General features: G+C 44.6%; 1 protein-coding gene across 1 annotated transcript in view; it reads right to left on the minus strand.

Moving 5' to 3' along the window:
- ELK3 (ETS transcription factor ELK3) overlaps nt 1-7,859 on the minus strand; it is a 69,815-nt gene extending 61,956 nt beyond the window's left edge. Inside the window, exon 1 of the mRNA XM_033866241.2 lies at nt 7,724-7,859. The gene's annotated coding sequence lies outside the window, so the exon portion shown is untranslated. The remainder of the gene's footprint in view (nt 1-7,723) is intronic.
- Nucleotides 7,860-25,528: the final 17,669 nt, after the last annotated feature.

Genomic DNA, 25,528 nt, shown 5'->3' on the forward strand with positions numbered 1-25,528 from the left:
TAACAGTGAATATTATTATGGAACTCAGTCCAAGGGATCTATGAAAATGTGGTCAACTGAAGTCTTGATAAAGGACTACGATCCTTGCTGTAGAACGATTAATTTTAACATGGAAAGAACTGTACATTGAGGTTCTTTCAGGCTGTACTATCCTATAAATTACCCAACTGCTAACCAACCATTCTGAGTATAACACTGATATCAACAATAGGGCTAAAGTTTGTCCTCTCAGATGTTAACACACCTGATCCCTGTACATTCACTTTTCCTACAAATCTGGACAAAAATTCTGGAAAATGATATATCCTCTATACAGGATCTTCTTGGCTGTCTCTTTGGTTTAACCAAGAAATATGCTTCTTATTAATTCAAATAATTGACTGTCTAGGAAAGAGTTGGATTTAGGCATAGCAATAAAGTGCTTTATCAATTCCACTGGCAAAATGCAAGGAGAGGAGCTATGGTGACAAAGTTTTCCCCCTTCAGATTGCTTTTAACTCAACGAATGCCAGGTATTGTACAAAGGGCTGGGATAAACACAAGGATGAGAATAGCAGATGAAGCCCAGAGGGAGCTTACAGACTGATGGGCAAGACAGATGGGAAACACATCTTGATACATACACGCACAGATATCCCTCAGTTTCTGAATCTAATGAATTCCAGGGTTTGGACAGTGACTCCAGATAGCAAAGGGTAGCCTGCTATCAAATCTACTTGGTTCCTGAGTTCTGGATAAGGAGTATTAATGAATAATGAGAAACACCAGCCCTATCTCCAGATATATATATCTGAAACTGGTACTTGTGCTTGGATAGTAAGAATCTGCAGAGGGAGAATTCAGGTAACATGGAAACCTGTAAATAAAGCCTGTGGCAAGGACTCCGAAGGCCAGGGATGGATGACTGGGGAGATCTAACCTGGAGGACCAGCAAAGGCTTCCCCAGGGAAGAGATGGTTGAGCTGAGACCTGACAGATGACTACACACTGGCTCGAAAGTGGAGTGAGAGAAATCGATGGGAGTGGAGGACCTGGAGGGAATTCCCAGAAGAGAGAACAGCACTTAGAAGGGCCCAGTGGCCCAGGGGCACATTACACATTTGAGGAATTGAGGAAAGGCCAGTGTAGTTGGCCTAAATCACAGCATGCTGCTTACATTAAGATTTTTGGTCTCTATCCCAGCTGAAGCCACTGGGAGATTGTAAGCAGAGGAGCGAAAAGGTCGGATCTGTGTTGGAAGGACTGCTCTAGCTTGTGGGTGGAGAAGGGACCAGAGGGAGGGGGTGAGGGGAAATGTGGACCCCTCAGATCCAGCGTTGGAAGATGGACAGCATTTTCAAAGACTATCAGGAGGAAAGAGTAGGGACCTGACCTGGTGATCAAAATCCTGGGGCCTGCTCAGCACCCAACCTGGAGACAATCGCTGTCTCTGCCCAGTCACTGCCCTAGAACGAGGTCGTCTTTAGAAATGAGTGGTGCCTGTCACAAACCTCAAAAAGAGGAGGAAAGGAAGCACTGCAGCTAATGCTGACCTTCCCTCAGGTGTTCCTTATTCAATAAGGGGCCGACATGGGATTGAAGGGGAAACTTACGGGGAATCCCTTTTTCTACCCCAAAACAGTTTTTAAAAATTGCTGTATATGTCTCAAAGTCAGCTTTTGGGGGATGACAGCAGACATTCACTCTACACTTTCACAACTCCTAGAAGAATCCAAGTTCTTTATTCTAAAACAGAGCATAGACGAAAAGGACTTTGGGATGCAAGGGATCGTCCCTACCTCTCTACTCCAGCCACTTTGCCCTCCAGCCAGGGAAACTGAGGTCCAGGGACATTAAGTGATATCCTCTAAACACAACTGGTTTTAAGGGAATCTACGTTTTCCCCGCAGCATACATATTACTTTTGGTTAGTGTAAGTGATATTAAATAGTGTAGAAAGGATTTTTCCTCTTATTGGATGATGAGGAAATCCACACTTTCTGATGATCTATTTTTAACCAAGTAGATTAAATAAAAATACTGCAGTATCTTATCCAGGTGCTCTGGGGTATAATAACATGGTAGAGTCATGGAATTGCCATAATACAATTAAAAATAGCCAGGGGACGTTTTGGGGTGATGGAAGTATTCTCTACTTAGAAGTAGGGGGTGGGGATTACATAGGGGTATACAATAACATTTAAGATCTGGGCAGTTTCACGTACATAAGTTATACAACAGTGAAAGAAAGTAAAAGACATCAAGAGTCTCAGATTCATTCTATTGTTTGGAGTAAATGACCCCTAACCTCACCAAACAGTGTAAGAGAAGGTATCAGATACATGTGTTTTATACCTCCTCCATCACTCCCATATTTATACCTGGAACATTAGGAATTGTTCTTAGATATGGCAGCTTTAAAAAGACTTAGGATACTGTGTGCTTAAAACTTCTTTTTAAAGCATGTATGTGAGTAAATTCATTTTAGTCCAAATTCAGATCAGAATCTATTAGTATAACTATCATCTTAATTTCTTTAAAAATATGCAAATAACTCTCACAGCCAATTATAAAATAACCCCATTTAATTCCTAATTTAATAATTACTTTCCAGCAACTGTAAATTAAAACACATAAAGTGGTCAGTGAGTAATTCCTAGTGGCAAATCAACCAAGTCACAACTTACTGAAATGATCAATTCAAAGTTTATTTTTAAACTGCTGACATATATGTAAGTTTCCAGTAATGGATGAAAGGCCATTTTCATTTCGGTTGTGGGTAGGGATAATGGGGAGTCAAATTTCTGCTTAAAGGACTGAAGGCCCTTAGGATTTGTTAACAGTGCACCCCAGACATAGAAAACAAACTTATGGTTACCAAAGGGGAAAGGGGGGTGGGAAGGGATAAATTAGAAGGTTGGGATTAACATATTACATGCTACTATATATAAATAGATAACCAACAAGGACCTACTGTATAGCACAGGGAACTATACTCAACATTTTGTAATAACCTATAAGGGAAAAGAATCTGCAAAAGAATTTATATAGGTATATATACGTGTAACTAAATCACTGAGCTGTATACCTAAAATTAGCATGATACTGTAAATCAACTATACCTTAATAAAAAATAAAACAAAAACAGTGTGCGCGCACGCACACCCCCACTCTGATAATTCAATTTACTGGGGCTGTACTATAAGTGGCAAAACTGGAGTTTTCATGTTCTCACTGCCACGGTTTCAACCAAAAAGCTACATGATCTCAGTTCAAACTGGCCATGGGCAACAGTACTCTTGAACTGAAAATCTACTTAAAATACCAATTTCAAAGTTTGGAAACTTTACTGATATAAAGTGAAACAGTAATAAGTAAGAGTCACCAAGTGTGCAAGAGGCACCTTCCTCCCTCCTTTATAGTTAGAGAAGTTCAAGGTGTATTTTTGGTCTAACCTAGTTTCTCTGTTTTCATCACTCAACATTCTACTTTGATGTGTCGCACCCTGGACTTCCTTTTACTACATCTTGATATTCTACTGCAAATCATGACTCATCCTTAAATCATAGAGAAACTCATCAAAATCCCAAACTGCACAGCACATATGAATTCAGTCTTTCAAGAGGGCAGCATTCTTAGAACGTTACTTGGAGCCACAGAGACAAAAACACTGAACAAGTTCATGTAGAAATTATGTCAATCCACTGTTGAGTCAACACATTTATTAGATCAATAAATACGAGCTCTATGTGTGGTAATTTTGGTCTTAGTACCAGTTATTCAACTGTGTTACATGATACGTTAACTGAAAATAAGCTACAAAACAGAAAGTATAGTGTGACTCCAATTAAAAATTTTATGTGTGCATGTGCAGCTGTGTGTATATGTATTTTAAAAGACCAGAAAAATATACACCAAAATGTTAACAGAGGGATTATGGGAGATGTTTTTTTTTCTTTGTGGTTTTCTGCATCTTCCTAAGATAATTCATATTAATATTTTTTATAACAGCAAAAAACAACTAACCTTTAGAAAATATTGCTATACTAATGTAATCTCAAATATGTCATCAATCTACAAAGGCAAAGGGGAATTACGGATAAATAATAAAACATAAAATACTCTTGCCTTAAACATACAGAAAAATTTGCCATGAGTGGAGTCCTTCATATAAGTAACCAGGACCGCTCATCTATATGTGCAGGTACTGGCCCTTAGGGGCAGAAGCCAGCTGCCTACAGCCAGGTCACAGCCAGAATAAAAGAAATGGGTTCTCTGTCCAAAGTTTAATGAGGAACCCCAGGTCTAGGAAACATGAAAATGGCTGAATCATTCCCTGGGACTGGAAGGGAGTAAAGCCGTTAATTAGTAAGCAGTAATTCACCATCAGCGAAAAAAGACTTTACTCCAGGAAGTCACATCCTTAGATAATATTTTTAAAGTGTTTTGGGTTTGTTTTGTCTTAGGTAATGTTTTGCAACCATATTGGTTTTTTGAATCCTATAGATACATAATTGGGTAGCACAGGGCGCACAAAATCCGATACGTGACAGCTAAGAAAGGAATATTTTAATTTATACGCGCTGCCTGGAAGCCCTTTAAAACCGATTTCAGGAAAAGTTCTAAAAAGTTATTACAAATATAAATTTCAATATATGATCTCAGGGTTATTGTACATTACCAGGTTTGAATTAGTAAATTTTTTTTAAATAAGAAAAAGAGGAAGGCTTTAATAAATGTTTAGCAAACTTCAAAATTCAAATGGGGCTGCTCTCCGCCACGTGGGCTGTTGCCATTCTGGTCTAAAAAGCATTAGTACCAAGTGAGTGAGGTTCAGAGATGGTCTCATTCAGCTCACAAAGGTACACCATCACACTGTCATTATTTACATGTCATTCCACACATATTACTGACCGAAAAGAGAGAAAATTCATGCACACTGTGTTATTCACATGGCAGAAAAGTGCCAGTGATGACTTTTAAATGTTCTATTCCTTGAATGAATGCATATCAAAGTTGTCATCACCATTAATGTAAACAAGAGTTTCTCAATCTGGGTACTCCTGACATTTTGGGCTAGAAAGTTCTTTGTGGGCATTGCTGGATGTTTAGCAGTATCCCTGACCTCTACTCACTAGACGCCAGTAGAACCCCCTCTGATTATAACAACCAAAATGTCCCCAGATACTGCCAAAAGTCCCTTGGGGAGCAGAATTACTCCCAGTTGAGAACTATTGCTATAAATGAACATTATTCATTCCAAATAATAACTTATTGGAATGAAGAACTCTAATTATCCCCTTTTTATTTTGAAGGAAATGTAGTCTTGAAAGGGGAATACTTAACAACCTTCATCCTTAAGGAACAGTCATGCAAAGTGATGTTGGCTTTGGAAAGCTTTTTTCCTTATCTATTTAATGTAAGTTCTGTTATCCTACTCACAGCTTTCAATGCAACAATTTATTGAGCATCTACTCTGCACCAGATGCGGTGTTAGGCACATCCTGTACTCACGTCCACTGACTCACACCCTGCTCGGGCTGTTTGGGTTGTTTTTAGGACATGCTTTGCCACCAGAAAAGAAATACGGACACCTTAAAAAACCCTCAAGAGAGCAGAGTGTCCTTGTCAATAAAGGAGCCCCACAGTTCCAATCAGGTTCCTTAAAATTCTTTACCCTTTTTAGTAATTCTACACATTTCCAACATTTAAAGGTTTAAAAAAAAAAAAAGGCCACAAGGCCTTTGCTATATTTGGCATAGAATGACCATCAGGGGTCTTTGCAGGCAGGATCATTACTGGAAACTCCAAAAACAATTAGGGACAGTCTTCTTAACTGTCTGACCCACGTGCCCTCCTAACACAATTTGTAATTTTATAATCCCCATAAATTGAAACTCATAACTGACCTTTCCCAAATAAGTGTGTGTCACAGAGAGACAGAAGAAAAGGGAGAGAGATCGGAGGGTATTTTGTTTGGCAGTAGGGCTCAGAAATCAATTTGAGCTCATTAATAGATGCCCGGAACATGCTTGGTTTCTCGTCACCTCCGCCCTCCCCCGCCAGGAGTGAAGCACAGACGTGAGAGGACGGGTGTGTTTGAGGTGCTTGAGCAACAGAACACACACACACACACACACACACACACACACACACACACACACACACACACACACACACACACACACACACACACACACACACACACACACACACACACACACACACACACACCTGGGAGAGAAAAACCTGTAAGTTCGAAATCCAAAATGGCCAAAGGTTCGTTGGGCGGCTGCCCCTCTAAGTAAATAAAGCCGTAACTTGTCTCCCTCTCCAGCGCAGGGCTCCCCCGGCTGACAGTGGCTGCACAAAACCCCTCCTGTGCCGAGCAGCGGAAACTCCTAATGAGATTAGTTGGTGTGTGTGCAGACATTACTTAGCAATGACTACAGGGGCTCTCTCTTCCTGCAGCAGCCAGTGGAAAATTCAGGGAACTTTTTCCCCCGCAGCAGCAGAATCCCTTTAACCCTCTTCCCCAGCCAACTCCAAAAACAACTCAGCCTCCCCCAGCGTCCCCCCTCCTGGCCGGGGTGCTGGGGGGAGTTAAAGACCCGCCAGGGACTTCCAAAAGCGGGAGGGTGGGAGGGGGCCGGCGGGGAAGGGGCGGGTGACCCCTCGAACACTACAAAGGAAACTGTAAAAGGCACAAATACATAAACCTGAGAAGGAGCAAACCACAGTTTCTTTGTGAGCTCCTCTAGTGAGTCATTTTCAAGATGCTGTCTGCTGCCAGTTTCAAAGCGGAAGCGCATGGCAATTAGTCTTGCCGTTTCCAGACAAGCCAGAAACTCTCCCGACACTCGTTTCTTTTTTTTTTTTCCTTCTAAAAAGCCCCTTTTGCAGTTTCTGAAATAACATTTCTTTCTCCCAACTCCATCCGCCGCCTAACTGCAGCTTGTCCTCAGGACGATTCGGTTCAGAAAACGTAACAAAACCGAGACCTCTAATTTTTTTTTTTTTTGTAGCCCTCCAAAATTGTAATTCCTCCCCCCAAAAGTTACGGAAGCATTACAGGCCAACATTCAGATGCAAGCAGAAGAGCCCCATCCCAAAGTGCTGGGGGCTCCAAGACCACCTCCTGCCCGGTCCTCCTCCAAAACCATGTCCAGTAATGACTCCACCGGCTTTTAAAGGTCCGGCTGGGCGTGCGCCTGGGGCGGGGACCCGGGCGGGGGTCACCTGCCGAGCGAGAGGGGACGCGGCCCCCAGCCCCGCGGCTCGGCTCCCCACGCCCTCCGCTTCCCTCTCCACCCCTGTCCTCTCCCTGAATTCGACCGTCGGTGCCCACTGCCACCCCGAGGAGAGCCACAGCCCCGGCTAGGTCAGCGGTGGTCCAGCCTCCAGGCACGCAGCCCGCTCCAGTCACCGTTCCTCCCAGAGGGACCCCAAGTCTCACCGCCGCCCGCTCCCCCGCGCGCCCCCTCCTCCCGGCTCACAGCGCAGCCCAGGGCGGGGTGTGCCATCGCCCGGTGGCCGCAGCCCCCGGGCCGGCGCGCGGACCCGGCGCAGGAGCATCCCAGCTGCGCCCACTCCCCGCGGCCGCCCCCAGCCCCGGGCCTGCAGCCTCCGACGCGGTGCCCACCCGCCCCACCCCCACCAAGCCAGAGAGAAGAAAGAAAGAAAAAACCAAGCCCCACGAAACTTTGCAACTGTCCGAGCAACAGGCACGGACCCTACTACATACCCAGATGCGGGGGAGTTTTCAAGATCCTTCTTCGGGGGAATTTCTAGGAGGAACCGGGCGAAAGTCCCCGACTTTCCATGCTGACAGGCGTCTGCAGACGGTCTGTTGCTCTTGTAATGAGATCCTGATTTTTTCCCCCTTTTTTTTTCTTTCTCTCGCTCCTCTTTTTTTTTTTTTTTTTTTTCCTCTGGTGTGTGTGAGAGCAGGAAGTTGGAGCAGTCAGGCCGAGCCGGCTCACTTCCTTTACTGCATTATTCCCCAGGCGGTGTGCAGTCTGTGTAAACAGGCTTTTCCGCCCCGCGCCGCGCGCCCCGGCCGCGGCTGTGCGCCGGGGCTGGCCGCCGAGGCCCGCGCATACTCCGCCGCCTGGGGCCCCGCACCGTGCCCCCGCCCGCCGCGCTCCACGCTTCCTGCTCGGCCACCCCCGGGGAGGAGCCTCCGGACCCCGGGCGACTCCGCGTGGCCGCAGCCCCTCCCCACGGGGGGGGCGGGCAGCTCGGCCAGGAACGCAGAGAAGCCGCCACCGGCGCGCCGAGGGGCTGAGCTTGGCTTGTGGCGAGACGGGGGATCCCTCTTCTTCCCCCGGGGGTCCCTGTGCTGGGGACCGCCCTGGGCCCAGCAGTAGGGTCTTGCCCTGCTCGGTCGGTCGGTCTGGGCGGGGAGGCCCGAAGTGGGGAGGCCGCTGGACTCGCTGTTTTCTGTCAGCTGGGATGGAAGAGTTGTAGGGCCAGGGGGCATCGGGAGTGGGGCCCGGGTGCTCTGGGCCAAGGGCTGCTTTGCTTGTGGGTGGGGGTGTGATTGCTTAGGATGAGAAGATGTTGCATGTGCAGAAAAGGAGGCACGGGTTTTGTCAGGGGATGGACACAGTTCCTGTCTGGGATTTAAAAAAAAAAAAAAAAAGCCAGCGCTCAGAGTAGGGGGCCCACTTTGGGGAAAAGGATGAGAAGCCGTAAACTGGAAGCCAGGATTCTCCAGAAAGAGCCCTTTCTGGCCGTTCGCTATGGCCCCGCCACAGGCCCAACCTTTCCTGCCTGCTAAGGGACTCCGGAGCGAAATGAGCAGCGGCCACAGAGCCGAGTGACTGAGGCTTCCGAGGGAGGCTCCGTGGTCTCAAAACTGGGCTCCCCAACACACTATCCCTCAAGGACCGCCCACCCCGAAGGGCTCAGGCCAGGCTCTGACGGGAGAGCTTGTCCACTGCCCTGAGGCTTAGAGGAGGGAGGAGGGTGCCGGTGGAAGAGTCCCTCATCCCAGCCCTGTGCGCCAGCCCCAACTGCTCCCCTTTTGGACCCCCTCCATTCCCATACCTCCGCCCCTTAGCAGCGCAGACCAGCGGCTCCCAAACTTGAGCGTGCACCAGCATCACGTGGGGGGCTTGTTAAAACACAGGTTTTAACCTCACCGCCAGCGTTCCTAATTCAATACGTCGGGGGTGGTTCTTAGCCCTGGCTAAAGTTAGAATCACCTGGGGAGTGTTTTGAACACTATTGATCTCTATACACAACCCAAACCAATTAAGTCAGCTTCCCTGGGAGCCGGGGGCGTGAGTGCTTTCCAAAGGATGGCATTCTAAGAGCTCCTCCACTTTTATTTGTTTCTTATTTCTGCAACCTTTCTGATTGTTTACGAATCTCTCACTAATTACTAACTGTGGGCCTCTAAGGGCAGGGCTGTATTTTACTCTAGTTAGTACCAGGTCAGGGCACCTGACTCATAGGACAGTCCAGTTGGCAGCATTTGCTTTGGGGCTGGCATGGATAGTTCAGTGAGAAGTGGGACAAGGCCCACCAGACCTCTGAGAAGGGTGGGAAAACATGAGGGGTGGGGGGCTGGGGGAAAGGTAGGGGAGTAGAGAAGAAGGAGAAGATATGGGGGAGAGGGCTGTTTATCAACCCCTGATTTTCCACAGCTAATTTCACACTTCAGGGATTATTGTTTTAATCCCTAGTGGGCTTCTCCTGTCACTCAGCAGAGCTCACTCTGTGTCCCCGTATGATCCAGCTGTGGACTGGGAGAATGTAAACTTATTTTATTTTCCTTCTCAGGGAGAAAATATCTCACACATACAACTCAGAACTCTGTGTTGCTTTATCTAAAAAGTGTATACCAAAGCCAAGCATATCTTAAACCAGTGACTTTCATGATTTTTATTGTACATCTTCACAACAAATCTTTGTTGAATCCTAATATGTGAGAGAAAAGGTGTCCATGTTTTCATCAGGCTTTAATTGTTCTGAAGAAATGCCTTTGTCTAAGGCACCCCTGAAACACTCATGGGCAGCCTTGGCGTTTCCCAGACCAAATGAAGACCTCCTTAAGTTTTCCTGGTGTTTCAGGTTGTCCATACCACTATGCCAAGCTCTTTGTTAGAATGAATAACTCAGAGCTGACACTGCTCTTCCCCAAGGCACGGGGAACAAATTTTACTTGTAGGTGTCTGCAGCTTCTGTACCTTGCATAAGACAGCTTCTGCTGTCTTTGCTCAGGCTGCTATAATAAATGCCTTAGACTGGGTGGCTTAAACAACAGACATTTATTTCTCACAGTTCTGGAGGCTGGGAAGTCTAAGATAAAGGTGCCAGCAGATTTGGTTCTTGGTGAGGGCCCTCTTCCTGGCTTGTAAAGGGCCACCTCTTGCTGTGTCCCCACATGGTCTTTCCTCCATACACACATGTGGAAGGAGAAAGAGAGAGGAAGCAAACTTTTTGGTGTCTCTTTCCATAAAGGGCACTAATCCCATCATGGGAGCTCCACCCTCAGGACCTCAACTAAACCTAATTATCTCCCAAAGGCCCAGCTTCTTAATACCATCACATTGGGGGTTAGGGTTTTAACATGAATTTAGTGGAGACGTTAACATTCAGTTCATAATGTCTGCTATTTGTTTTTTGTGCTTTCCTTCTCACTATCAAAAAGTAGCCAAGAGATGTGGCATTTAGTATTGTGTGATCCACACTATTTTTATGCTTCTGTTATAAAACAGATAGGAGTTAGGATTATATGGGTTATGAGTAAAATTTCTTCAGGAATCCTTTATAGCAGGTGACAGGATCATTCATTTCTGCTAGCCAAGAGAGAATGAGGCTCTCTCAGCTTTGATAAGAACAGCAGACATCTTACCAGAGATTCGAGTTAGTCAGTGTGATGTGTTGGAGGGTGCTTGGGGCAGGATGGAGGAGGATCAGCTCAAATGAACCCTACAGATGAAGAGTGGAGGTGGGGGCTGAGTCTCCTGAAGAAAATCAAAACCCTGGTTCCAAAAGAAGGGGTGTATTGGTCAGGTTTTGCTAGTATAATACTGTGTAACAAACAACCCTAACACTCACTGGCTTGCTTAAACAACAAATGGGTCTTCGTTGGCTGGGTTCATGTTTGCTTCACATGGTTTTCTCATTCTGGGACCCAAGCTGAAGGAACGGGCTCAATATGGGACACGTGGATTTCTGGAAGGGCAGGAGCTCCAGAGAAGTGAGTGGAGACACATGGAGCCCCTCAAAACCTGTGCTTAGGACTAGCACACCCTCATGTCAACTCACAACCCAGTGGGGAAAGCAAGTCATATGGCCAAGACTAAAGTCAATGGGACAGGGAGAAGGAAAAGGAGGGAAAAAGGGAGAATTCTGAACAAATAATATAATCTACCACAAGAGAAAATGGATGTTGGGTATACAAAAACAACAAATCTCTTTGTTCCCTCATAATTTAACATTCCATAATGTATAACAGAATGGGATGCTGTGGATGGTTTAAAAAAATACAGATGGATGAGGAAGTATAATTAGATAGGACAGGAAAAAAATGAGTTTTAGAATATATCAAACTAAAATATTTTAGAACACAGCAGAACAAATAATATATGAAACGTATGAATTGATGGTATTAAACTTATGAATTGATGAATTTCGGTAGAAACTCAAAAGCGGTTTGCCTCAGTACTTTGGAGACTGCCTCAATGTTGAGGGGGATGCGGGTAGGAGTTGGGAATAGACAGCCAAAGCCTGATGGGAAGGCAGCCCACTCAGGTGGCAAGTATACATTTGGAATCAGGAATTTTGGGATCCAGTCCCATATTGACTTCTTCTAGCTCTGTGACCTTGACTAAGTCACTCACCCTCTCTGAGCCTGCATGAACATCAGTTTTTACTGATTTTTACAGTGAATGCCAATTTTACATTAAAACAACATGTGTTATGGACTAGGATTCAAAAAATTTCATGAACCTCATTTGAAAGAGTATTTAAAATAATTTTATAGACTTGCAGGAAGACCCCACTGGGAGTCTGCATTCTCCCTTTTGCATTGTTAGAGAACTTTCAGTGGGGACATTTGAGAAGCATTGATTTGGACCATCTTTTTCGCCCTCAGACTGGTCATCGATAGGCCAGAGGTTGGCAAACTGCAGGCCCACCGCCCGTTTCTATGACTTTCAAGGTAAGAATTAACTATTTTCTTTTTAAAAAAATGTTTGTGGTAAAAATCATGACATAAAATTTACCATCTTAATTGTTTTTAAGTGTTCAGTACAGTAAGGTGTTAAGTATATTCACATTGTGGTGCTACTGATCTGTAGAATCTTTTCAAAAGTTTCAAAACTGAAACTCTCCACCCATTAAACACAATGCTCCCTTCTCTCTTACCCCAGCCCCTGGCAACCAGCATTCTACTTTCTGCTTCTATGAATTTGACTACTTTAGGTACCTCATATAAGTGGGATTATATACAGTATTTATCTTTTTTGTGACTGGTTTATTTCACTTAGCGTAATGTCAAAAGTTCATCCATGGTGCATCATGTGACAGGAGTTCCTTCCTTTTCAAGGCTGAATAATATTCCATTGTGTTTATACACCACATTTTTTTTTTAACCATTCATCGGTTGATGGACATTTGGGTTGTTTCTACCTCCTGGCTCTAGTGAACAATAAGAATTTACATGTTTAAGTAGTTGAAAACAAATCAAAGGAAAAATAATATTTCGTAATATGTAAAAATTATATGAAATTCAAATTTCAGTGTCCATAAATAAAGTTTTGCTGGAACAGAGCCACGCTCACTCACTTACGCATTACCCAACACTGCTTTTGCGCTACAGTGGCAGAGCTGAATAGTTGTGACAAAGACTGTTATGGTCTATAAAGCTGAAAATATTTACTTTCTGATTCTTTACAGAAAAAGTTTGTCATCCCCTGGCATAGGCCATTTGAGACAAATGAGATTCTGCCCCGTTTTTTGGTTTGGTTTTAACTGCATTTTCTTTCCGATTCTGAAGAAGGCCTTTCCTTGCCGTATGGGGTAAAGATCTTAGTGTCTTTAACAAACTTCACATCCAGGAACTTCATCTTCAGAGGAAACCAAGTTGTTGTGCTTCATTTAATTCCTCTTATTCGATCTTCTTCTGAGGTGGAGAATAGCTGGCTTGGACTCTCCTAGCCCCGGAGACAGCCTTTCAGACTTTTCTCTGGTCTCTGAGTAAACCTGAGTTCCCAGCTCCGGTTACACGTCAGAACCATACGTACCAGGGCCTCACCCCTGAGATTCTGAGGTTGGGTCCGAGAATCTCTATATCTCCAATGCTCCACCCAGATGACCGCTCTCCTTATGAAACCCTTGTAAATGTCTTACTCACCCTTTAGACTAAGCTCAAACCCCACCTCATCTAAGAAGACTTCCAAGACCCACCAGATGAAGTCCATGGCCCATTTCTCCTGCATCCCCACCACACAGGGTTTGAACTTTACCGCCTAGCATTATCCCACATGCCTGCAAAAAAAGTGCTAATTTTTTTTAATCAATCAATTCATCAGTAATATTGGGTTGGCCAAAAAGTTCGTTTGGTTTTTTCTGTAAGATGGCTCTAGTAGCACTTAGTTGCCTTTAACTTAATTGGAAAAATTTTATTAGGTTGTATTGTGACAGCTGTCATATCAGTGTGCATTTTTTAAAAAAACTTATCAAAATTGGTGAATTTTTTTGTAGCCGTTTTAAGATGGAAGAAAATAAAGCAACATTTTTGGCATATTATGCTTTATTACTTCAAGAAAGGTAAAAACGCAACTGAAACGCAAAGAAAGATACGTGCAGTGTATGGAGAAGGTGTTATGACTGATCGAACGCGTCAAAAGTGGTCTGTGAAGTTTCGTGCTGGAGATTTCTCACTGGACGATGCTCCACAGTCGGGTAGACCAGTTGAAGTTGATAAGCGATTAAATCAAGACATTAATTGAGAACAGTCAACGTTATACCACGCGGGAGATAGCCAACATACTCAAAATATTCAGATCAAGCGCTGAGAATCATTTGCACCAGCTTGGTTACATGAATCGCTTTGATGTTTGGGTTCCACATAAGTTAAGCAAAAAAAAACTTCTTGAACATATTTCCCCATGCAATTCTCTGCTTAAAAGTAATGAAAACGTTCCGTTTTTAAAACAAATTGTGACAGGCAATGAAAAGTGGATACTGTACAATAATGTGGAATGGAAGAGATCACGGGGCAAGCGAAATGAACCGCCAACAACCACACCAAACGCCGGTCTTCATCCAAAGAAGGTGATGTTGTGTATATGGTGGGATTGGAAGGGAATCCTCTATTATGAGCTCCTTCCGGAAAACCAAATGATTAATTCCAACAAGTACTGCTCCTGATTAGGCCAACTGAAAGAAGCACTCGACGAAAAGCATCCAGAATTAGTCAACAGAAAACGCATGATCTTCCATCAGGGTAACGCAAGACCGCATGTTTCTTTGATGACCAGGCAAACACTGTTACAGCTTGTCTGGGAAGTTCTGATTCATCAGCCATATTCACTAGACATTGCACCTTCGGATTTCCATTTATTTTGGTCTTTACAAAATTCTCTTAATGGAAAAAATTTCAATTCCCTGGAAGACTATAAAAGGCACCTGGAACATTTCTGTGCTCAAAAAGATCAAAAGTTTTGGGAAGATGGAATTATGAAGTTCCTGACAAAATGGCAGAAGGTAGTGGAACAAAAGGGTGACTACGTTGTTTAATAAAGTTCTTGGTGAAAATGAAAAATGTGTCTTTTATTTTTACTTAAAAACCGAAGGAACTTTTTGGCCAACCTTAAAGGAGGGATAACGCCATGAAGTTTTGTAAATGATACTGTACGGTACTTAGGCATGTGAACAATCACTAGGAGGGAGAATAACTGATGGCATTTGGAAGGAGTTAACACTGATTCCAAGCTTTAGATTTTTTAAATTCACAATTGATTGAAATTTATTAATACTTTGTATTCTCACCCTTTGTATCCCCAAATCCACATTGTAGCATTACAGAGGAAAGGAGATTAAAACACAGCGATAAGGTGTCACAACTCAGAAAACTGTGAGTCACTGCTGTCATTTCCAGGATGCATCCAACTGAGAAACTGTCCTGACCAGCTACTGGTCAAAATCATTTCCTACATAATAGAAATCTGACTTGTCCAGAAAGGTACAAATGGTCTTGGGCCTTTTCTCTTTCAGTGATGCCCGGAGTGCCTGTGTCAACAGCTGCTTTGGATTTTAAATGTGTAGATCAAGAAACAGGGCGCTTTAGCTCTTGTTTTGATCCTAGAAGGTGTTGGGCAAGACTTTGAAGGAAACTGCAGTCTTTCTTTTCCCACAGCATCACAGTCACAGAAACCCAGGCAATGCCCCATGGGCAGGAGGTCGTGCTGTGCTTTAATGGCAAAGATGGGCAAGGGGTGGTTTGGGGAGTTTCAAGACCAACTCCTTGATGGTGGGAAAATCTAATGAATTGGAGGCTGATGATCACTTTTGAAAAATCCTGAAACTCAAATGAGAATAGTGCTTTGAGAGCAGCAGAGGAAGGCCTGGGGCCATGACCAGGCTTGCCAGAGATGATGGTAGCACAGGGGTCTTCAGAGGGAGTAGAAGCTCCCAGGCACAAGCATAATAATTTAATTCCTTCCCAAGGGTCTATTTGCATGGGGGGACAGGCCTTGTTTGGGGAGGCTGGAGCCAAGGGGGGATTTTGATGCAAAATCAAAACAGATGAAGTTGTTTCCTGCGAAATTTAGGGGTATTCTGAACCCAGGCACTCCTTCTGCCTGGGGTCCAGCACCAAGATGAGAGGGCATGCGACCTGACATTCCTTGTCGCCATGAGGAAGCCCCTGAACAAGGAAGCCAGAGAACAAAGAACAGGAGGGAATAAGCCTTCATGTTTCTGTCTGGAAGGATCTCCAGTAGGAAAGGGAGAGGGAAGTTCTCTGACTGGCAAGTTTAGGAATAGAAACTGCAACACTTGGCTCAGCTCCCACCTGCCCTCTCTTTTGGAACCCGCTTGTCCCAAGAACACACGGTCTCTGTTCTCCGTGCTGCGGGTGCCTGCAGTTTTCCAGCTCGGCCCAGGTAGGTAAGTTTAATCCGGGGCCGAAATGCCAGCCAGCCCACTGTGCCTGTAGATGGGAGGATCATCCTCCAATCTAGCTGTTATCAGTAGTAAGACGATTATTTTCATCTCCACCAGCCTGGCACCTGCTTTCTCTCTCAGCTGTTTCTGAAATTGGACAGGAAAGAGAGGAGTAATTTGGTGGGCTGGGGGTTTACCTAGCCAGCTCGTGTAAGACACCGCAATTGGAATTCTGAGAAATAACCAGAGAAGACTGGGTTTAGGGGCCGTGGAGGTGCAGTACTGAGTACCCCCATGAGCATGTAGAGGTTCAACAATGTCATTAGTGGGGTGTCCATGGTCATAGGACCTCACGTGTACCCACAGGCTGACGAGACTACAGATGTAACCCAGGATGGAGGAGAAGAGAAACGCCATCTACAGGCTGCTGTCAGGAACCAGGCACCGTGGTTTGGAGGTAAAGGAAGCTGGGGCAATGGCGTGTTACTGAACTAGCTTTAAATTAACTAGGATTTCTGTAGACTCCTGTGAGGGCTCTGAGGACAGAAGCAGATGCTGGGGTGAAATGAATGGGAGAAGCGTCTTCTCCCCGGAAAGTGTCAGTGGATACTCTTAAGAAGGGGTGAGACTTGGTAATATTACAGTCATTCCCCCCTTCATCTCCACAGCAATACACATTTCTTGAATAAATATCACAGATACTCAAGGAGAAAAAATAATTATTACAAAATATGTATAATGCCTCACAGTGTAAAAAGTGTCATTAAATAGATGAATTCAATTGGTCTCTAATAGTATGAATCCTGTTTTACATTTGATACTACTGAGGAGTAGGAATGTCAATTTGTGTGTTCAAGATCACACAGTAAATGATGGGGTTGGGACTAAAGCCCAGGTTTTCTGACCAAAACCCAAATCCTTTCTGGTATTCTTTGCTGAGTTATAATAGAGGACCACACAAAGTAAAGAGAAGAAACCCAGGATGGAGAGGCAGGGAAACTGCTGGGAGTGCAAGTGCTACCACTGATTTGTCCTATGGCTTTTCTTAGACTCAGCGTCTTCCCTCGTCAAACTGTAAACTGAGGGCGTTGGACCAGAGCATGTCTGAGACCCTGACATGCTATGAAGGTCCTGGCTGGTTCTCAGCATTAACTCACCTTCCACGGTACTTAATCACAGCAGTTCTGCCTAAGAAGCCCCCGGTCACAGAATCTGCTCAGCGGAAGGCTGGGGTGCTTTAATCTGCCCCCTAGAGCAGTGGATTGAAAACTTTAACTCCTACCCCCAGGAGGAAATGCAGTTTACATCTAAGCCCTATACACACATGTAAAGAATTGAAACAGCCTTCACAAAACAATAGTTGTTTTTAATGTTTACTATGTGTGATGTATTTTGATATTTTCTATCCTGTTTTATTTGCTTAGAAAATGTCGGCTGCAGCCCACCAATCTGACTTCATGATCCATGAATGGTTTGAGAGGCACAGATTGCTGAAAACTGATGGGTAGTGGTGGGGCAGACCATAGGACAGCGGGATCACAGCAGCCAGATGAGGTCGAGTAGGAGAAGCGGCTTCATATAAAAGGGAGCGCATTTGTCTGTGTATGTGTGAGTCAGCGCCCTTCTGAACATCCCCCTACACTTTCGCATTGTCTGTCATCCCACCAAGCACATTCCCACCTCTGTCACAAAGCTATCTTCCCCAAATGCAATATTTAAAAGATACTTCTGAACGTCTTAGTTTTGTTTATCACTGTCTTGATTTATCAGCCCACCAGCCAACGTATTTCTTGAGGAACCTGCACTGTGTCTGTAGCCAGCTGCTGTACAGTTGGCCCTCAGTGTCTGTGGGTTCTGCATCTGCAGATTCAACCAAACACAGATTGAAAATAGTTGGGGGAAAAAAATTCCAGAAAGTTCAAAAAAGCAAAACTTGAATTTGCTGTGCACCCAGCAACTATTTACATAGTATTTACAACTACTTACATAGCATTTACATTGTAGTAGTATTATAAGTAATCTAGAGATGATTTAAAATATATGGGAGATACAATGGAATATCATCCGTCAGCCATAAAAAAGAATGAAATAATGCCATTTGCAGTGACATGGATGGATCTAGAGATTATCATACTAAGCGAAGTAAGTCAGACAGAAAAGACAAATATCATATGATCTCACTTATATGTGGAATCTAAAAAATGATACAAATGAACTTACAAAACAGAAACAGACTCACAGACATAGAAAACAAACTTATGGTTACCAAAGGGGAAAGGGAGTGAGGGATAAATTAGGAGTTTAGGATTAACAGATAGACACTACTATATATAAAACAGAAAAACAACAAGGCCCTACTGTATAGCACAGGGAACTATATTCAATATCTGATAATAATCTATAATGGAAAAGAATCTGTAAAAGAATATATATATATATATATATATATCTGAATCATTTTACTGTACACCTGAAACTAATACCACATTGTAAATCAACTATACTTCAATTAATAAATAAGTAAATCAATCAATCGATCAATAAGTAAATTTCAGAAACTGATTTAAAAAAAACATATGGGAGGATGTGCATAGGTTATATGTAAGTACTACACAAATACCAATGGACAACTGTACTTACCATGGTGGGACGTGTGATATGTTAAGGGGGTGGGGGCACAGGACAAGACCCAGATGTCACCACGGGAAGGCTGGTTTGGCTGGTTGTCCATGGATAGCATCACCTTGGTGATGGTCTTAGCCTGAGCTGACAGGTTCAGAAAGTGGACCTACACCTCTGAGCACGGCCTCACCACACAAGGCCTCATATTTGGCTCTGACATTGTCGCCAAATGACCTTATTCTTACAGGTACAGAGACAGCCTGATAAAGTTGAAAGTAGAAGGCGTTCATCACATATCCTTAACCGTACATCCCATCCTCCAACCACTGCTTAAAGTGCACTAAGAATTAATATTTTTGTAGGTCCTTAATTATATTGTCACTAGCACAATAATATTGCATTGTTTTGTATGTTAACAATTAAAATGTAAAATGTTACAATATACCACAAGTTTTATACCCTTCTTTTAGCATTTGTTCAGTTTTTAATATACCCAGAACCTCAACAGACAGCAGTGATCTATGCCTTTCCCAACTCTGAGAGGCCCCACCCCCAGGGAAGACCAGATTCTTGGTAACACAGCTTTCCTGAAACATCTACAAGTGAGTTTGCTTATAATGGAGAACATTCCTTTCTCAAAGTGACTGAAATGCTTGCCTCTACTGCCCAGAGGACCCCTGTACGTAACCAGGAAGCCAAATCAACATTTGAGAATTTGTTGCTCGGTGGTCAACAATGAAAGCACATGAGGTGAATTTCTCATCATGGAGGGTCATCTCCGGAAATAACAAAGCGCCCACTCCTCCCATACATTTCCCCACGCTACATTCTGCTGGACAGGCAAGCCAAAGGTGGCCTTTCTCCTTGTGCTCCATTCCCATTTACACCCTATTCTGTCCACACATCCTTTCTTTGGACATTAAAGTCCAGCAAAGTAACTGCTCCAGGGGACCTGAAGACATCTGGTGTTTTTCCCATCACATGTGGATTTAACCTTTTTCGTTTAATTTTCTGAGCGAAAACTCACTTCCAAGCCCCGGAGTGAACCTCTCTGCAGGTTCCACACACTCCCAGTGTGCATGGTACAAAGTAGACACTGTGCCTGACCTTGAGGATTTACCAAACTAAAATGGCAGTTTAAGCCAAGAAGCCTGTCCTAAACAGATAACTTGGAAGCAGCATGGTTTGGTGGAGAGAACCATGATTTAACAGCATAGACTCTCATTCCAACCCTGTCGTGTGGTTTTGGGAAAGACACTTACATGCCTGTATTGAAAATGGTAGGCCTGAGGTGGGAGGTGGTTCAGAAAACCTCTCATGACTGAAACCCACTCATTCATTGATTCGTTCATTCATTCATCATATAGGAATTAGCACCTCCTGTGTATCAGAGAATGCGTCACAACCAAATGGCAAGATAAGTAACACATGATTCCTGCCTTCAAGGAACTTTCAATCTATAACTTACAGCTCTAAAAATCTCGCTCTTCAAAATACAATGATAATCAGAAAACTTATTAGCACAGGGTGGTCAACCATCTTAATAAGGCCACATGCTACATGGGAAGGTCTCCCACAGTGCAGTCAGATGGTCCTAGGTTCAAGTTCAATTCCATGACCTTGGGCAAGTTCCCTTATCCCTTCCAGTCTCCATTTCCTTGTCCCTAGAATGGGCATAATAAGATCTGCTTTGAAGTGTTGGGAGGATTAGAGATAAAATATACAAAGTATCCCACATATAGTTAGCATTTAATAAACCACCCTCCCACTTCCACTCTTAACCCTCAACATCGATTCTCCAAGAAGCTAGATTGTTCTCTTAAAAATGTAAATCACGTCATGTCATTTAGTATCCTTCCATGTGCCCCCTCAAATGAATAGATTCCTGACTCTGTATTGTGGCCTACGGGCCATGATCTGGCCTCTGCCTTCTCCCTGCTCTGTCTCCTTCCTATCCTCTCACTGCTCCCTCCAAGAGACCACATACCTCCTCTCTGTTTTCTCAAATAAGATAAGTTTGTCCCCACCTCGGGGCCTTTGCTCTCTGCATTTTCTGAAGAGTTATTAGTTTCTCACCAATCAGGTATCAGCTCAAATGCCACATTGTCAAAGAGGCGCTTCCTGGCCATACATCTCCCAGTTCAGTCCCTCTGTCACATTTTCTAGTTTACTTTTATACCACCAGCCTCTAATTTTCTTGTTTATTTCCTTGTGTACTGTCTGCCCTACCTCCCTCAAGAATGTAAATTCCCCAGAGGTAGATTCCTTGTGTCTCTTATTCACTATATCCCCAAAACTGAGGCAGTGCCTGGCATATAACAGGTGCTTGAAAAACATGCTTTGAATTTATGTTGTAAAAATTACCATTATCATCTCGTGGTTGGAATTTTTCTTCCACAGATAATGTCTGAATCTTGAGCCAAAAGAGGGAACTAGTTTCACGTCTGAAACCCAAAGCTGAGAAGAACGTGTGGAAAACTCAGGAATCAGGAGGAAGGAGGGTATGAGCTCTGAGAGGCCTTTCAATGCAATATATATAAAGAGTTCTGGATTTGGAGTAAGAAGTCTGAATTCTAGGCCTAATTTTACCAGGCGCTACCTCTATTCCTTAACTTCTCAGGCCTTCATTTCTTCATATGTGTAAGAAAGAAAAGGTTGAACTAACTAGGCCCTTCCATGCCTTTAGAACAGGGCCACTTTGGGAAGCCCATAAGCACACGCATGAGATGCTGAAGGAAAGCAGCTGAGAAGGGAGTGATGGGTGAGCCCCTCTCCGTGCAGAACCACTCAGATCCTGTGACTGATCCACTCCATGGCCAGACTGTCCCTCACCACACTGCTTCCCAGGCAGGGCCTGGTGGACGGCTGCTGCTCGCAAGGTATTGGCTGAATGAAGGAATGTCCTCTGGAACCACAGGGAGGAGGAAGTGACAACTCAGTGACTCAGAAGAAAGGACCACTGAGTCACCAAGCCACTTCCTGTCTTGCTCAGTGTCCTTCCATGGTGGGAAGGTGGCAAAGAGCTTAAGCTCTAGTGGGTCCAGATGCAATGACATTGCAAAGCGAAGGCCTTCAGGGTCAGGGGTTGGGGGAGGAGGGGAGGAAATGAAACAGTCACTTAACCTTTGAGTTCTCTGCAGCCAACCCTAACATACAACTAAATGATCATACAGCCGATTCCTGTTACAGGGGCTGGTCACACAGCTGACACAGGGGCTGTATCAGCTATCTAGTCCTGTGTAACATACCACCACTTGGTTGGTTAAAGCAACAACCATTATATTTGCTCACGGCTCTGTTGGTCAGCAGTTTTGGCTGGGCTCAGCGCAGTGGTTCCTCTGCTGGTCTTGTCTGGGGTGGGTCATGTGACTGTTCCTCTGGCAGCTCAGCTGGGGTTGGATGGTCCAAGATGGCCTCTTTTACATTGTCTGCTGGTTGGTGCCGGCTGCTGGCTGATCCTCTCTGTTCACGTGAGCTTTCCTCCTCAAAGAGGCTGGCCTAGGCTTGCTCACATGGCCACAGCATCATTCCAAGAGAGTGACAGTGGAAGCTGCAAGACCTCTTAATGCTTAGACTCAAACAGAATGTCACTTGTACTGCTTTCTATTAATGCAAGTCAAAGGGCTAGCCCACTTTCAAGGGGAGAGGAAATAGATTCTACCTCTTTTTTTAAAAAATAAATTTATTTATTTAATTTTTTGGTCTGTGTTGGGTCTTTGTTGCTGTGCGTGGGCTTTCTCTAGTTGCGGTGAGCAGACGCTACTCTTCGTCGCGGTGCGCAGGCTTCTCATTGCGGTGGCCTCTCTTGTTGCGGAGCACAGGCTCCAGGCACGCGGGCTTCAGCAGATGTGGCGCGCAGGCTTCAGCGGTTGTGGCATGCGGGCTTCAGTGGTTGTGGCGCACGGGCTTAGTTACTCCGCGGCATGTGGGATCTTCCCGGACAAGGGCTCGAACCCGTGTCCCCTGCATTGGCAGGCAGGTTCTTAACCACTGCACCACCAGGGAAGCCCTAGGTTCTACCTCTTGATAGGAGGAAAAGCAAAGTCATGTTCTGAAGGACGTGAACAGGCAGGGATGGGAGAAATTGTGGCCATCCTTGAAAACAATCTACTGCAAAGACCCAGGGGCTCATATAGGCCTCTCATTACACAAATGAGAAGACTCCAACACACACAGGCTAAGTGACTTGGTCAGGTTCAGAGAGTCAGTGGCACATCCAGAATGGGAACCCAGGTCTCCTGCAACTCAGTTCAATGTTTTCATACTTCAAAGACCTCTTCCACCTAAAGTGTCTATCTTCTTTATCCAAACCTAGTGACAGAGCCAGTCTTTGGAGCTACCCCACTTCTCAGCCTTCCTCCTCTGGATTAGCTGACCGGTACAATCACAGATTTAGGAACAGAGCACCCAAGCCTGGCTGCAGCAGCCTTTGTTCTGTGAGTCTCCTTAATAGGAAAGGAGACTCCACTCCATCTTCTGGCCTCTTGAGAGCTTGCCAGGCTCCCAGGCCATATAGCTAGATTTGACAGCAAAATCTCACTTCACTGGGTTCTGTTACAGCCATTTAATAAGACAGTGCTTTGTAGCTGTGGTAGTTTTTAAAGCAATATGTCTCTAGTACGTCTTGCAAGGGTAGTAAACCAATCTGTTAGACACAATACAATTATCAAGAATTAGTTTATCAGAATAGCTTCTGAAAGTGAAGACTAGAGGGAATAACAATAATCATCTAATATTTATTGAGCTTTAACTGCATCCAGGCACTGGGCTCAGCATCTGCACGTACTAGCTCATTTAATTCTCATAACTACCACGTGACATAGGTCTTATTGCTATCCCCATTCCTAAAACTGGTCTCTCAAATGTCACCTTAGTGTCCAATTGCCAAATCCAAGGTCTTATTTGCAACCTTTAACCTTTTCAACTCTGCATAATTTGAAAATACTCATTTATTCATTCATCCCTACATTCATTCTATTAGGTGATAAGACCTGGTCCAGGTGTAGGTGATAGAGCAATAAACAAGTCAGAAACATTTCTTGCCCCGACAGACCTTCCTGTATAGTGGGATGGACAGGCATTGAGTAAGTAGCAGCCCGCAGGATGGGTGTTATGAAGAGAGATCTGGGGAAGGACTCTGAGAGGTGAGTCTCTCTCCCCTTGGTTTCTGGGAATTGCATCTCTCCAGATTCTAGTTCCTATTCCTCTGACCAGCCCTTTGCTGATTCCCAGGGTTTGGAGCTTGTCTCCTCCCCTTCTGGCTTCCTATGCTTTCCCTGGGAGCTCTCCTAAAAGCTCGTGGCTTCAACAGCTGCTGAGGATTCCCAGACTAGCTCTCCAGTCACATCAGCATTCCAGCTCCCTATGGATGTCGTAACTGACATAACCAGAATCATGCCTCGGCCATTCATAACCCCTTGCTGTTATTTTTAGTTATGCCTTCACCCACCCCAGCCTTTTCAGCCAGCTGTAATCCCATTCACCTTCAGGGCACAGCTCACAGCCATTCTCCAGACAGTCTACCCCACCCTCTCCAGGTGGAGCCAGTCACTTTTTTCTCTGAACTCCCGTATTTCCCCCTGGCTATTCCCATACTTATCACCTTATAGAATAATTAGCTTTGTCTGTGCCTGTCTCCTCTGCTGGACTGTGTGTTCCCTGAAGGCAGGGTCCAGGACTCGTTCATCTACATGCCCCTATGTTTTGCAGAGCAGTAAAAGCCCAAGCACTTTATTGAACTGTTGAACTCAATTTGGATCTAGGAAACTCTTCCAATTTCCCAGGCAAAGGCAGCGCTTTTTAACGTGACCACAACACTTCTGTTAGCGATTCTGTTAGGGTTAGCTGAGTGTGCCTGGCTCAACCACGAGATCGCTGGCAATCTCTTTGCACATTTTATTTGTCTTTTGTCCACCAACAGCCTCCAGTACCAGTCATATAATGAAAATGTTTGTGGTCCAGAATCATTCCACTGCCTTGGTCCATCCTTGGTCAAAGTTCATTCATTAATTCACCCATGTGTTCATGTACTTATTTAACAAGTACTAACTGAGGGCCTTATTTGCGCCAGGCATTACTCAAGGCAAACCCTGCCCTCAATAAATTTAAATTTTAGTGGAGGACATGGACAATAAACAAGCAAATACACAAGTAAACAAGGAAATATCAGATTGATAAGTGCTAGGAAAGGAATACACAGGGAGATAAGAGAGCAGAAGGGGTGGCATTTTGGGTAGAAGGCACAAAGAAGTTCAGAAGAGACTTGAGGAGGGGAACAGGGAGGGCAACAGTCCTGACACAGGCAGAAAAAAAGGGGCATATTGAGAAGTTGAAAGGAGCACAGGTGCCTTGGGTGGAATGCACACACGGGGCATGATACAGGTAAGCAGGGGCCAGGGCACCAGGAGTCCTGCAGGCACGGAAGGACTTTTGATTTTATTAAAAGCAAAATGGGGAACCATTAAGGGATTTTATGCAGAGGAGAGACACAATATGATTTATTTTGTAAAAACAGTTCTCTAAAAAAATGCAGGCAGGGGCTTCCCTGGTGGCACAGTGGTTGAGAGTCCGCCTGCCGATGCAGGGGACACGGGTTCGTGCCCCGGTCCGGGAAGATCCCACATGCCGCGGAGCGGCTGGGCCCGTGAGCCATGGCCGCTGGGCCTGCGCGTCCGGAGCCTGTGCTCCGCAACGGGAGGGGCCGCAGCAGTGAGAGGCCCGCGTACCGGAAAAAAAAAAAAAAAAAAAAAAAGTAGGCAGGACAGAGTGAGAGCAGAAAGACCAGTTACAAGATTGTTACAAG

This window comes from Tursiops truncatus, chromosome 11, assembly GCF_011762595.2.
Source record: "Tursiops truncatus isolate mTurTru1 chromosome 11, mTurTru1.mat.Y, whole genome shotgun sequence".
NCBI lineage: Eukaryota > Metazoa > Chordata > Mammalia > Artiodactyla > Delphinidae > Tursiops > Tursiops truncatus.